Below are 13848 nucleotides of genomic sequence, written 5' to 3' on the forward strand. Positions count from 1 at the left end.
CTTTGGCACCACTTTAGCTAATGGGGGCTCCTGCTGTCGCCTTGCCGATAGAGTATGATTCTGGTTCTCATCCTGAGGTGGAGTTATTGTTTCTGGGTTGGCAGGATAGTAGTGATATATATATATATAAAAAAGGGGAAAAAAAGAGAGAGAAAGAAACAAAACACACACACACACACACACACACACACACACACACAAAACACAAAACAAAACCAGGGGCGCAGGTTCCATCCCCATATGGGGAAGGCTGCATGTTCTTGCATTACAGGGGGATGGGCTGGATGACCTCTAGGGTCCCTCGAACTCTAAGGTCAAGTCAAACTCTGAGGTACTGTTTCTAGGTTGGTAGGATAGTAGTGTTGTTAACGCCAAGTTTGCAGGTTCAATTCCCATATTGGAAGCTGCGTACTCTTGCAATACGGGGGGCTGGACTAGATGACCACCAGGGGAGGAAAAAAAACAAACAAACAAAAAAACAACAACAACAAAAACTCAGATTCTATGAAGCAGATGTAGCTTGGGGGTTGCATAACGCCATAACCTTCAACAATTTTCTGATGGAATTAGGGGCACCCTACCATATTCCTACTTTTCCCACACCTTTAAAAGATTCCACATCCTTAAAAATTTTGGTTATTGAATTCAGATTTGTCCCCTGCGAGAGTCCGGGATGCACAGTAGACTGCTTTAAATGGTGTCTAGTCCAGGTGTGTCCAAGCCCACGCCAAACAAACTTCAGCATTCTTAATTAAAATAAATAAATAAATAAGTATTGTCAATCCAGTCAGTGTGCATAATATTGAGTCACATTATTGAGAATAAACCCCGCTTCCTGTGGGGTCCTGCTTGCTAGGCGATGCAGACAATATTGGGGCATTGGCTGGTCATCAGCATAGATATTATCAATACTCGGGGGCATATTGTTTGGTGACTGTTTTTTTTTTTGTTTTTTTTTTGTTTTTTGTTTGCAAGAGCAATATTGGTTTGCAATCTTATTTATTCGATTAGAACCACAGGGACACGTCAGGCTGTTTCTATGCTTGGTTGCTGATTAACCCACTCCCTCCCCGTTAATTGCCTGCGTACATTCTGCCCATTGCAAATCTCATTGATGGCAGTATGAAACAGTGCTTTAAATAAGAAATAAGTACACCAGTAATAATAATTATTAATATTTAATAATAATAACAATAAGCACCGTGCAGATATTTACAATCTCAAATATCTTTTGTTAGTATCGAATATAATTGGATTAATGTTACTATTGCAATAATACATATTAATAATAATAATAATTAAAACAACAACAAAGCATATATTACAATCCGTGCTTTCTATCGCTTTGTCCTGGGCCCTGTAGGTTATTTTGAGAATGATTTTGCTGGGCTGCTTAGCCTTGGGCTAAGGATGGCATGGTTTGTGTACCACTAACAGCCTTACTTAAATATAAAATTAGAGGTCTTTGAGGCCAGGATTCCAGTTCAGAGCTCATTCACTTTTGGTTGGGAATCCCAGCATATATTAGCACAATATGAGGGTTTATGCTGTTGGATCTTTCGAGATCCAAAACTCCCCTCTTCCAGAGTTCTTCACTTCCCCTAGCACGCATATGGTGGTTTCAGTCTCTGGGGACTCTTGAGCTTCGCAAGCCAGGCCGGCCATTCGGGGCGCTTCTGGCTGGGTAAACCGCTGGACTTCATTCCTCTTCATATGGGTGTACTCCTGACTGAACTTCTTGGATCTTTACAAGGGGATATCTCTCTGGCAGGACAATTGGTAATTCTTTCCACATTATCAGATTCAGTCAGGGCTCCTTCATGGACACCAGTGGTGCATGAAGTTGGCGGTTACATACAATTTAACCTTTCCAAGTTTCTTCTCATTGTAGTGGCTCTTCACCCTGGTGGAAGGACTTCAGAGATCTCTGTGTTTGTCTTTGGATTGATAGTCGAGCTGTCGTAGGTGTCCTTGCAGAGCAGACGTCGAATTCCAAGAGGATGTCGCTCCGCTCTGTGCATTCGTGCAGCTTTGCCTTAAGTTTATCATCAACTTCTCAGAATTTTTTCCCGGGGTTACTAATGGCATTGCGTTGACATACCTCAACGGGCTGAGGGAGTAGTGACATCTTATAAGAGGGCCTGGGCGGATGTGATGGACTTAGGTCCAAAATCATTGGTGTCGGACTTTGTGGCCTTTTGGCTTGCCTGGTTACTATTGCATGCTATTTAACCTTTGGAAGTTTCTTTCATAATAGTTCCAGTTCACCCTGGATGGAGGACTTCAGAGATCGCCACGTTCCTTTGGGATGGATAATCGAGCTGTCATCGGTACCCTTGCAAAGCGGTCCAAGATGATGTCACTCCCACTCTGCGCAATTGTGCAGCTTCACCTTAAGTTTCTCTTCGACTTACCAGCACATTTATTTCTGGAATTACTAACGGCATCGCGATGCCTAGCCTCGATGGGCTGTGGGAGAAGCGACATATTGGCTCTGTCCACTCTTATGGCTGATTTCATTGACTTTCGGTTCAAAGCCTTTGGCTTTCAGATTTTATGGCCTATGGGGCAAATCTGGGGATATCAGGCACAGTCAGCCCTCCCGCCACAGATCAGGTGCTTTAATACCTTGCCTGACTGTGTTACCTGGACGTGTGGTTAAGTCTTTTACTAGCCTGACAGCCGCTATTCCTCTCTTAGCTTAAAAAAATTGAATAAGAATCGGTAAAGGACACCAGGCGATTCCTTCAGTTAAGGACACCCACGCCTTGCCCCTTCATCATCCATCAGGATGGGTGTGCGAGCTCCCTGCCCCCGACCAGTCTGTCAAGGGCACTTGGTTATCCGACCTAATTCTATCCGATACATAACTATTGCTTCACATTCGTCAATCAAAAATGGACAGGAGAGGGAAGAGTCCCTGTGTGGTACTGCACATTCCTTCCGAATTCGGTCTGCTACAGCAGTGGTACACATGGGCCTCTCATTGGAGAGAATAAAAGATTTGGGTCAATGGAAGTCCAAGCTTACAAGGGTTACCTCCGCTGCACAATGTGACTAAGCAACTGAGTTCGGCAAATCACTTACATTCTTTTGCTTTGTTCTCAGGAGATAATACGGTGAATATCTGGATGGTTGATCACAGTACCATGCCCAGGCGCGCGCCCTTGATTGGAGACTGGGTCCCAATTTGGGGCTACCTCCACGGGTCAAAGTTTCCTGCTTTACAAGGAGATGGAAGTGCTGGGACAGACTCCTGCCAGCTGTGTAGGCCAAGGCCGCCAGGGCCGCCTCACAAAATCCCCCTGTTTTCTTGGAGGTGCAGCCTGGTGGAAATGATTTGGTTTACTGTAAAGGCGTTGATTTGCACCGAAGATTTTAAAGACTTTGTCGAGCTGGGACTGCCTTTCCAAATCTTGAACTATCTTTGGTCTTCACTGCTGAAGAGACGCATTTTGTGCGACTTTCACACCCCTGCTGCTATTGATAAATGAAGGAAATTCTTGGTTCTGGCAGTGGCCAGAATGGTTTCAGCTTCAAATGGACACAGTGACCAGAAAGGTTTCAGCTTTGAATGGACAAACTATCTTGTGCCCAGCCATAGGATTCTGAGAGGCCCCAGGGTGAGTCCTAGTTGAAGGACTCACAAAACGGTGGTTAATCCTTCACAGACTGCCAGCGCAGCAGGCTGGAGTCATATGACTGCAAGGCGTTCCTGTACCGTGTTGATGGCATTCACCTCTCAAATGAGGGAAATGGTGTTTGGCTTGCTGACATTCCTTTTGCTATTAGGTATTGGTTGCGGTTGTGGGGGTATTGGCGGCGAGCCCCTTGGGCTCGATTGGCGGTAGTCATTGGATTATCTCGTGAAGGTACAGGTGTGGGGGGGAGGTTGCGGCCATCACCTCCCCCAAAATGCGGAAAGGTACTCCCTTAAGGAGTCCGGGGCCGTTGCCAAGTCCGAAGCCGTGGTAGGTGAGGGCCAGAGGGCACGCCCCTAGCGGTGGCCCCAGGATGAGCTCCTAGTTGATGTGCATCGCAGGACTCATCCAACGGGGGTTAACCTTTCACAGACTGCCAGCAGAGCGGGCTGGAGTCAGATATAGTCGGTTAGATCCAATGCCTAGGCCAATACCCCTCTACATCCGTAATCAATAAAGTTGTGGCCTTCTATGCCCATTAACCTTATGCAATGTGTCTAGTGTTTTTATTTCTCGGGGAGGCATCGGGGTATCGCCACACAAAGTCTCTTCCCCACCTCGGGGGGAGGAGATGTTGTGGGCGCCACGAGGCCTTCACGTGGGGGGGGGGAATGGTTAGCATTCCTCCCCAGCCCATTGGTCATCTCCCTGCCGCGGCACACCCCTAGCACAGCCAATTAGGTCGCTCTGGGGGGCGCGGCTCGCCTATTTGAACAAGAGCGCGGCAGAGACTCTGCCTTGCTTCTTCTGGATTCAACAACTGCGTTTCTCCCACCCACCTCCCCCACGTAGGCAGGGTTTCTTCGTGACAGTGCTATGGACTACGGTTGGTCGCCTATTGGGGCCTGGTAGGAGTTTTTCCCACTTGGCAAATTGGCTCAGGCCTTGTGGTTTTCGCCTACCTCGTAGCTACTCGTCACAACTTGGGTTTTGGCGGTAGGCATTGGATTATCTCGTGAAGGTACAGGTGTGGGGGGGAGGTTGCGGCCATCACCTCCCCCAAAATGCGGAAAGGTACTCCCTTAAGGAGTCCGGGGGCGTTGCCAAGTCCGAAGCCGTGGTAGGTGAGGGCCAGAGGGCACGCCCCTAGCGGTGGCCCCAGGATGAGCTCCTAGTTGATGTGCATCGCAGGACTCATCCAACGGGGGTTAACCTTTCACAGACTGCCAGCAGAGCGGGCTGGAGTCAGATATAGTCGGTTAGATCCAATGCCTAGGCCAATACCCCTCTACATCCGTAATCAATAAAGTTGTGGCCTTCTATGCCCATTAACCTTATGCAATGTGTCTAGTGTTTTTATTTCTCGGGGAGGCATCGGGGTATCGCCACACAATGTATAGAAAAAAGGACAGATCGTGCTGGAAATGCAAGGTGTCAGGTGGTGAGTTTTACCACATGGGGTGGTCATGTGACAAAGTTAAAAGTTTTTGGGAACTAGTTTATAATGAATTTAAAAAACTATTTAAGTATACGTTCCCAAAAAAAACCCCTGAGGCCTTTTTGCTAGAGCTGATGGGAAATGAAATCCGAAAAGCAGACCAAAGACTGTTCATGTACGCCACATTGGCAGCGAGAGTATTAATAGCCCTGAGATGGAAAGTGATGGAACTACCTACAATTGCGGAATGGCGAGTGAAGATATTGGAATATCTAGAGCTGGCAAATTTGACATGCAGAATTCGAGACCAGGAGGACACGAAATTCAGAGAAGAGGGGAGTAAATTTTTGGACTATGCAAAGGAGAACTATAAGAATTTAAAGACTCTGGCGGGTATAAACTAGATCCTATAATGTTGATATAATACAGGTATAATCTCTGATACTGAGTTAGCACTTACTATCGGAAAATTGTAAAATAATAAAATGTGCGAGTAATGTCAACTATGGTACCTACTTAAGGGAGGAGGGAAGTCAAAGCTTGTTAGAGCTGCGTAATGTACAAATGTAAACTGTATCTGTTGATGTAAAGAAACTTGAGAAAAATAACAAAAAATTATTATTATTTTTAAAAAACCCCTCATATTTTTGTCATTTTGTCACACCCTCAGTGATGACACCCGGGGAGGCCTGCACCCCTTGCACCCCCTTTCCTCCGCCACTGATTCCTATGAACCTTTTGTTCCACTTAATAGATCAGAAACATTACTCACAGAAGCTGGCTATTTTTGTTACTCTTTCACAGCTTCTGTCTATAGGAGGGATATATATGTCCCTGTGTGTGTCTTTTACCAGTTTTGCATTGTTCCATATTGCAATGTGATGATAGTTAAGTTAGCAAAGCAAATGTGAACTCCATCTGCCATTGGCTTTTGTTATGGGCGTTCAATGGAATGAGTAAGTTCTTTATAAGGCTTTGCCTTCCAAAGCTTCAGATGCGACACTTCATTCAGGTGCTACAAATGTGCTGAAGCCTGATAGGGCCAAGTAGCAAACACTGGGACTAAACATTTGCATAGGCTACACAGAATATGACCTCTTCAAAGCAAACTCTTGATTCAAAAGATATAATGTGGTATATTGAACTCTAAATATAGCATCACTGCTCGAAAGAGCAGTTGTATACTCGTATTTTGCAGGGACTAGGGGCACACTGCTATTGCTACTCCAGTGGAACATCTGCTATACCAGATGCACGTTCAGCTCGGGAAGGAGGAAAACACACAACTAATGAATGCAAATGTGGTAGGAAAATGACAGACGTGCCAATTGTGTCTCTGGAAACACATCCAGCAAGTGGCGTAGCATGGGAGAGCCACATAAACAGTATCACACACACACACACACAAGTACAACAGACTAAAATACATGTCATGTTCAAGGGTTTTCTTGCCCAGATAACTCAGGCTGTAATTTCTTGAAGGTACTTTAACTGCAAGGAGTATACTGCCCATCCCACCAGCAAGAATATTGTTGCAACTATCAGTTTATTTGTGAATGAAGAGTGGGGGAAAGGTAGGGATGGGCAGATCTGACCATTTTAGTTTGCGCCATTTCTCAGTTTTCCAATCTTAAATTGAATCCTCCACATCAGCTTGCATTTTTTAAAAAAGAGTCTTCCTGAAGATTTATTAACATTTTTGTGCCAAATTCTCCCAAAGTTCACATTTCTTGCGCACGTGGTTTTGCCCAATATGCACGTTTTTGCAAAGAAATATCTCTTAATACCATGCATTTTTGTGTCTAACATGCACTTTTCTGCACATTTTACCCAAGTATATGCCCCTCCCCTCTCCATTGCTTGGCGGGAGATCTGCCTTGTAGAATTTGGAGTCAATTTCGAAGGATTACTTTGTTTCCTTTAGTTCTCGTGCTGTTATAGAAAATGTGAATTATTTGTAAGGTCACAAACTGAATCGAATTTCTCCCCATATCTAAGGGAAGGTCACTGTGGCTTCTGTCTCCAGCTAGGGGACTAAGGGCTTTCAGTAGATGCATTGCCACCTCCCTCTGAGCAAGAAGGCTAAAGAGGCAAGTTGGATGAATCTGTATATAACAATCTGTTAACAACTCGCCTTATTGTTCTGGCACTGACAAATTGTTCTCCCTCTTCTTCCTTCTCCCTCCACTCGACTTCCTTTATGTGTCTTATTTTGATTTCTCTACAATGCTTAGTTAATGTGGGTGCTCTAGAAATAGATAAGTGACTCACTTTTCATCTCCTTAAGAGTAGCACGCTCTGGCAGGCTGAAACTCTCAAAGAGGGAGATAAAATCATCCAGTGAATGGTCCACTAACATGTTGTCTGACTCTACCCCTTCTCATTCATCATCATTAGTGATAGGTAAGTTCTCCTCTACTTGATCCTGAATATAATTAGTAATTACCAGCTTTTTCTGTGCGTGCTCAGAAACAAGCTCGTGTCTTTCCAAGAGCTTTCTCCTAGGTCTTAATGTTGGCGCATTCGTGCTGCTGCCGCCACAACACACATCAATCAGTCAATAATTTTATTTGTATGCCGCCTTTCCAAAGTGAAAACAATGCTCAAAGCAGCTTACGGCATACAAAACAACAACAACTCAGGATTTTGAAACATTATTATTATTATTATTATTATTATTATTATTATTATTATTATTATATTTATTTATACCACGCCTATCTGGCTGGGTTTCCCCAGCCACTCTGGGTGGCTTCCAACAGAAAAATGAAATAAAATAATCTATTAAACATTAAAAGCCTCCCTAAACAGGGCTTCCTTCAGATGTCTTCTAAAAAATCTGGTAGCTGTTTTTCTCTTTGACATCTGGTGGGAGGGCGTTCCACAGGGCGGGTGCCACTACCGAGAAGGCCCTCTGTCTAGTTCCCTGCAACTTGGCTTCTCGCAATGAGGGAACCGCCAGTAGACCCTCGGTACTGGACCTCTGTGTCCGGGCAGAACGATGGAGGTGGAGACGCTCCTTCAGGTATACTGGACCGAGGCCATTTAGGGCTTTAAAGGTCAGCACCAACACTTTGAACTGTGCTCGGAAACGTACTAGGAGCCAATGTAGATCTTTCAAGACCGGTGTTATGTGGTCTTGGCGGCCGCTCCCAGTCACCAGTCTAGCTGCCGCATTCTGGATTAGTTGTAGTTTCTGGGGCACCTTCAAAGGTAGCCCCACATAGAGCGCATTGCAGTAGTCCAAGTGAGAGATAACTAGAGCATGCACCACTCTGGCAAGACAGTCTGCGGGCAGAACAGAAAGAAGTCATGAACAAATAAAACATCAAAAAGTACACAACCAAACTGAATGACCTCCACACAAATCACAAGATCCAAAATTAAGACACAACAAATCAACAGCAACAAACCCCTGCAAACAAGAACCAAGCCCAAGAGCTCAGCAGCCTCAGCTTTTGTAGTCGGAGTCAGTCAGGGCCTGGCCCTCCCAGGGAAGGCAGGAAGCAGAACTTCCAGAACTCACAGCGAAGATGGTCCACACTTTACCACATTGACACTTGGGAACTGTAGTTCCCAACACTGGTCATTGTGCATAGCTTCTTGGGAAATTCACCCCCCCAACACACACACCAATGGAAACATACCCTGGGACAAGAGAAGGGTCAGATCACAATGCAGGATCTCAAGCAACCATTTTCAATGTCTGCAAGAAACAGAGGCCTGTTACGGATTGTGAAAATGCATGGACTGGGTGTGTGACTGCATCTGCTGGCCCTGATGTTGTATGCCCCCCCCTCGCCTGGATGGCCACGCATTGAGAGAAATGAAAGCAAAGCCTACCATCAGCGCCAGCCCAAGACATTTTGGCACCTGAGGAGAACTGGAGGTGATGGTCTGGAAGAAACTTCGCTTTATCTGGAAGAAAACACAAAACCAGACTTCTACGCTGTCAGGAGTGGTTGTCAGGAGCAGGCCAGGAATAAATCACTCTTTATTCAAAGAAACAAGTCAGCTCAGAAGGCCAGGTCTAGTGAGCACAACAACTCTTCCTGGTGGATTTTTGCCCCTATGAGGCAGTTGTGGGGGCTGAGGGTCCCTGCTTTCCCACAGTTCTCTAATTTTCCTCCTCCCCATGGTCTCTCCCAAGCAATCTGAGACTTCATCGCCTTATCTGTCTCAGTCCCACCTCTTCATACCACTTCTGGTCCTGGGAGACCAGGGGTGAGGGGAGCTGGTTGCAGCAGGAGGAGGGGGAGACCCCCTGACATCTTCAGCAGCCAGCCTCCTCTTCTGCCTTCTCTCGGGAACTTCTCTCTGCCACAGACAATCCCTGCTCACCGAACCCTGTTACCTCTTCACCTTCCAACACTTCCTCCTCTCTGTCTTCCTCCTCTTCTCCCCCATTGCAACCCCACCGCCAACTCCCTGGCTCTGAGCCTCCTTCCCTTGGAGTTTCCCCAGCTGTTGCCTCCCACCCGTCTTCTGCAGCCAGCCAGTCTATGACATGAGTATAACTCCAATATAGTGGTACCTCGCTAGACGAATGCCCTGCTAGATGAAAATTTCGCTTAACGAAAGGATTTTCTGATCGGAGGTTGCCTCGCTATACGATGAGGTTTTCTATGGCCACTGCTTCGTCTTGCGAAGCGTGGCCATAAAAACCTCTGATCAGAAAATCAGGGCATTCATCTAGCGAAAGGGGAACCAGCTGTAGCAAGGAAAGAAGGCAAAGGAAGATCAGCTGAGAGGCGCTGACAGCTGTCACCACCTCTCAGCTGATCTTCCTTTGCCTTCTTTCCCTGCTGCAGCTAGTTCCCCTTTGTGTTCCGCTGGTCTCTGCCCTGGCAGAGACCAGCGGAACACAAAGAGGAACTAGCGGGGGAGGAACTAGGTGTCCGCCCGCTTGCCTTCGCATTGACCCGTGGAACGAATTAATTTCGTCTAGCGAGACACCACTGTACATGCCGCCCTGTAGCCCCCCTCTCCCCACCCACATGAAGCACATGCCGCAGGGAGGGAGAGGGCTCATTCATTTACAATACCAGTAAAGAATGTGTATTCCATGTAAACAAAGGAGCTGTGGCTCCTTTGATGCTTGCTGGGCTGCTGTTTATATAAGCCAGGGGTCCCCAAACTAAGGCCTGGGGGCCTGATGCGGCCCCAATCGCCTTCTAAATCCAGCCTGCGGATGGTCCGGGAATCAGCATGATTTTACATGAGTAGAATGTGTCCTTTTATTTAAAATGCATCTCTGGGTTATTTGTGGGGCATAGGAATTTGTTCATATTTTTTTTCAAAATATAGTCTGGCCCCCCACAAGGTCTGAGGGACAGTGGACCGGCCCCCTGCTGAAAAAGTTTGCTGACCCCTGATATAAGACAAGGTGACAAGTCAGCAGGGGCACAACAGGGGAGGAGGAGAAAGCAGTGGCAGCAAAGACAGCAGTGGGTGGATCCATGGCCCTCCCAGAGGGTCCAGATGTGCCACCAGAGGAATTTGCTTCACTCTGCATCATGCAAGGGCCGCACTGGCTACCATGCTGGATTTACATAGCTTATTAATAAAACCAGAAAGGGCTCTTCGAGGCGTGGAAGCACACATAGGATTTGCCAATATCTGCAATCAGCGTATGGGTTTTTAGGGCCGCGTGGTGTGAGAGGTCAAAGGTGAGGCTAGGAAGTGAAGCTGCACCACTTTCAAAGGATTACCCGCTAGAGTGTTGACCTAAATAGGTAGGATACACACCAAACAAAAGCCTCCGTGGTCTTAAGGGTCTGGTCAAGTAGTTCACAAAAATCAAAGAGAGCTTCGGCGGGAGTAAGAAGTTGGCATGAAACACACCTGTCATTTGATGTCTTTGTAGCTGACACCGTTTCAAAGAAACCAATGAAAATTGCAATACAGGTATGAAGTTTAATCTTTTTCTTTCTGTACATGCACCTTCAAGGCTTTGCCTTTGTGCATCTGGACTGCTTTACACTGACTACACAAGAAGTTGCCTAACATCTCGCTTTTATGTTCTGAACTTTTGTAAGGAATGTCACTTGCTAAGTAGCTAGGAATGCTCGAGGAATTCAATCACTCCGTATTTTGGAGTGAACTGACTTGGTTCTGCATTTTCTGGACTAATGTGCAGATATAAATTTGATTTTTTTAAAGAAGTATTATTATTATTAATTTATTATTATTATTATTATTATTTCTATGCCACTCACCTGACTGGGTTGCCCCAGCCACTCTGGGTGGCTCTCAACAAAATATTAAAACACAATAAAACATCAACCATCAAAAAGTTCCCTGAACAGGGCTGCCTTCAGATGCCTTCTAAAAGTCAAATAGTTGCTTATCTCTTTGACATCTGATGGGAGGGTTTTCCACAGGGTGGGCACCACTACTGAGAAGGCCTTCTGCCTGATTTCCTGTAGCTTCACGTCTCACAGTGAGGACACTGCCAGAAGGCTCTCGGAGCTGGACCTCAGTATCTGGGCTGAATGGTGGAGGTGGAGACGCTCCTTCAAGTAAACAGGGTTGAAGCCCTTTAGGGCTTTAAAGATCAGCACCAACACTTTGAATTGTACTTGAAAACATACTAGGAACCAGTGTAGATCCTTTAGGAATTATGTTATATGGTCCTGGTGGCTGCTCCCAGCCACCAGTCTATCTACCGCGTTTTGGATTAGTTGTAGTTTCTTGGTCACCTTCAAACATAGCTCCATATAGAGCACATTGCAGTAGTCCAAGCGGGAGATAACCAGAGGATGTACCACTCTGTTGAGACAGGGTAGGTAGGGTTTCAGCCAGAGTACCAGATGGAGCTGGTAGATAGTCGCCCAGGTTGCAAAATTAACCTGCGCCTCCATGGACATTTCCTTGAATACTTATAGTGTTCATTCTGGGTGCTCCAAGGGCTGCATTTAAGGTCTCTATAAGCAAATAATAGGTCTTGCAAGCTTCTGGAAAGCTTGGCTGCTGCTGAGATCTACTAAGGTTACATAGAGAATGGAGTCTCAAATGCCCATACAATACATATAGATATGCTATTATAAAAAAAGAGGGCTACCCCATAGGACAAAATTTTAAAACTGTAAGCAATGTATTTAGTGTTTTTTTTTAAAAAAATAAGATTAAAAAGGCAATTTAAATTGGAAACGAGATGGACAGACTTGTCAATTAACAAATTCAAAAGTGACAGGGACAAGAAGGGCACCCAGCCATTCATCCCTGTTTGTAACTCATCAGTGAAGGTGGGATAAATTTGCATTTCAGACAGTTAATTGGGAGCTCCGGCAACATCACTTAATCACTGTGCAGATCAGTGTATGACTGGAATGACAGATAAGAGCCTAGAAACAAGTTGTAGGGTGTATGTACTTGTGTAGGGCCCAAAACTCTGAAATCTTCACTATCTATATTCAAAGGCTATCTATTGAACTATTCATAAAACAGCATATTTTCGAATCATGCTAGGAGTGGATTTCTTTTATTATTATTATTTTGCTATGGAGACATAATTAAATCAGATAATATTGTTACACATGGAGAGGAGCTGCTAAGATGCGGTCTAAATTATTTATCAATAAATTGTCCAACTGCAGAAGGTAAGCATTTTTAAAGCCTTAATAATAAAAAAGAGAGAGATAATCTCAGAATGGTATATTCAACAAAGTCCTCCCTCGCTCCATCTCCCACGAGAAAAAAGGAGACTTCATTTAACAAGCATGTGTTATTTTGCTTATCTGTTTATTACCATATTACTTTGATTTGTATGGCAGATTGTAAACACTTGTAAGATTATGAAAATATTTTCTCTCTCTCCTCGTCACGCTGAAGCACTGGGATGTTTTGCATCGTGAAGGCAGGGAAATAATGCATGAACAGAAGCATTATTATGTCCTTATCCATATTCCACCTACCGCTTGGTCACAATTTTTATCATTGCAAAAGTCAGCAGGAACGCTATCAAACCTAATGCACCTCCAAAACATTGTTGAACCGCCAGGTTTTACGTTTTTTTTTAATGCCCCTTCCCAAAAAGTTAATTGGGTTTAGCAACATTAGGATGATTGTAAAAATATAGCTAGAAGGGTTGGACTCACTAGGCGTCTGTAGGCTTTTATTTCTGAATCTTCATTTAATTATAAGAATGTAATATTGAAGGAAGTGTTGATGTGTAAACATTTATGGGTCAAACCCAGAATCAATCATGCTTGGTGTACACTTATTGTAATCAATGGGACTTAAGTTAGGGTCCTCTAGATGACTTGTTCATTGAGTGTTCTTCCTGATTTGCTTGCACAAAGGTTATACAGAATTAGATTACATCTGGTCTACGTATAATGACCATCCTTTCTGATTTGTTTATAGGAAAGTTATGTGACGAGTATTTCTCCTGTAGCGCCAAAGACAGAGAACTGGGAACTCTTCACTCTACAGGAGTTTGAGGACGGGGCTAACAAGTTCCCAGGAGCAACAACAAAACGAAATATTTTATCATTTACCTATTCAACCAGATCAGACCCTTTATTTAACATTTCTCATTTGATCTCCGCCTTCGGAAGTCCCATTCATATTTCAAGACCTTTTCATAAACTTTCCAAAGAATGAACTGTAGCAGATGTATTCCAGCTGCGGCTGAATGTGCTGTGTTTGCTCAACCCTGAAATGATCTTTTTTAGATGTGAAAATAAAATGCTTCAACAGAGCTGAGGCATAAATACACAAATGACCAAGTATGGGAAAGTGCCTGCGAAACAAAATGTTTCCATT

This window comes from Zootoca vivipara, chromosome 3 (assembly GCF_963506605.1).
Source record: "Zootoca vivipara chromosome 3, rZooViv1.1, whole genome shotgun sequence".
In the NCBI taxonomy this organism is placed as follows: Eukaryota; Metazoa; Chordata; class Lepidosauria; order Squamata; family Lacertidae; genus Zootoca; species Zootoca vivipara.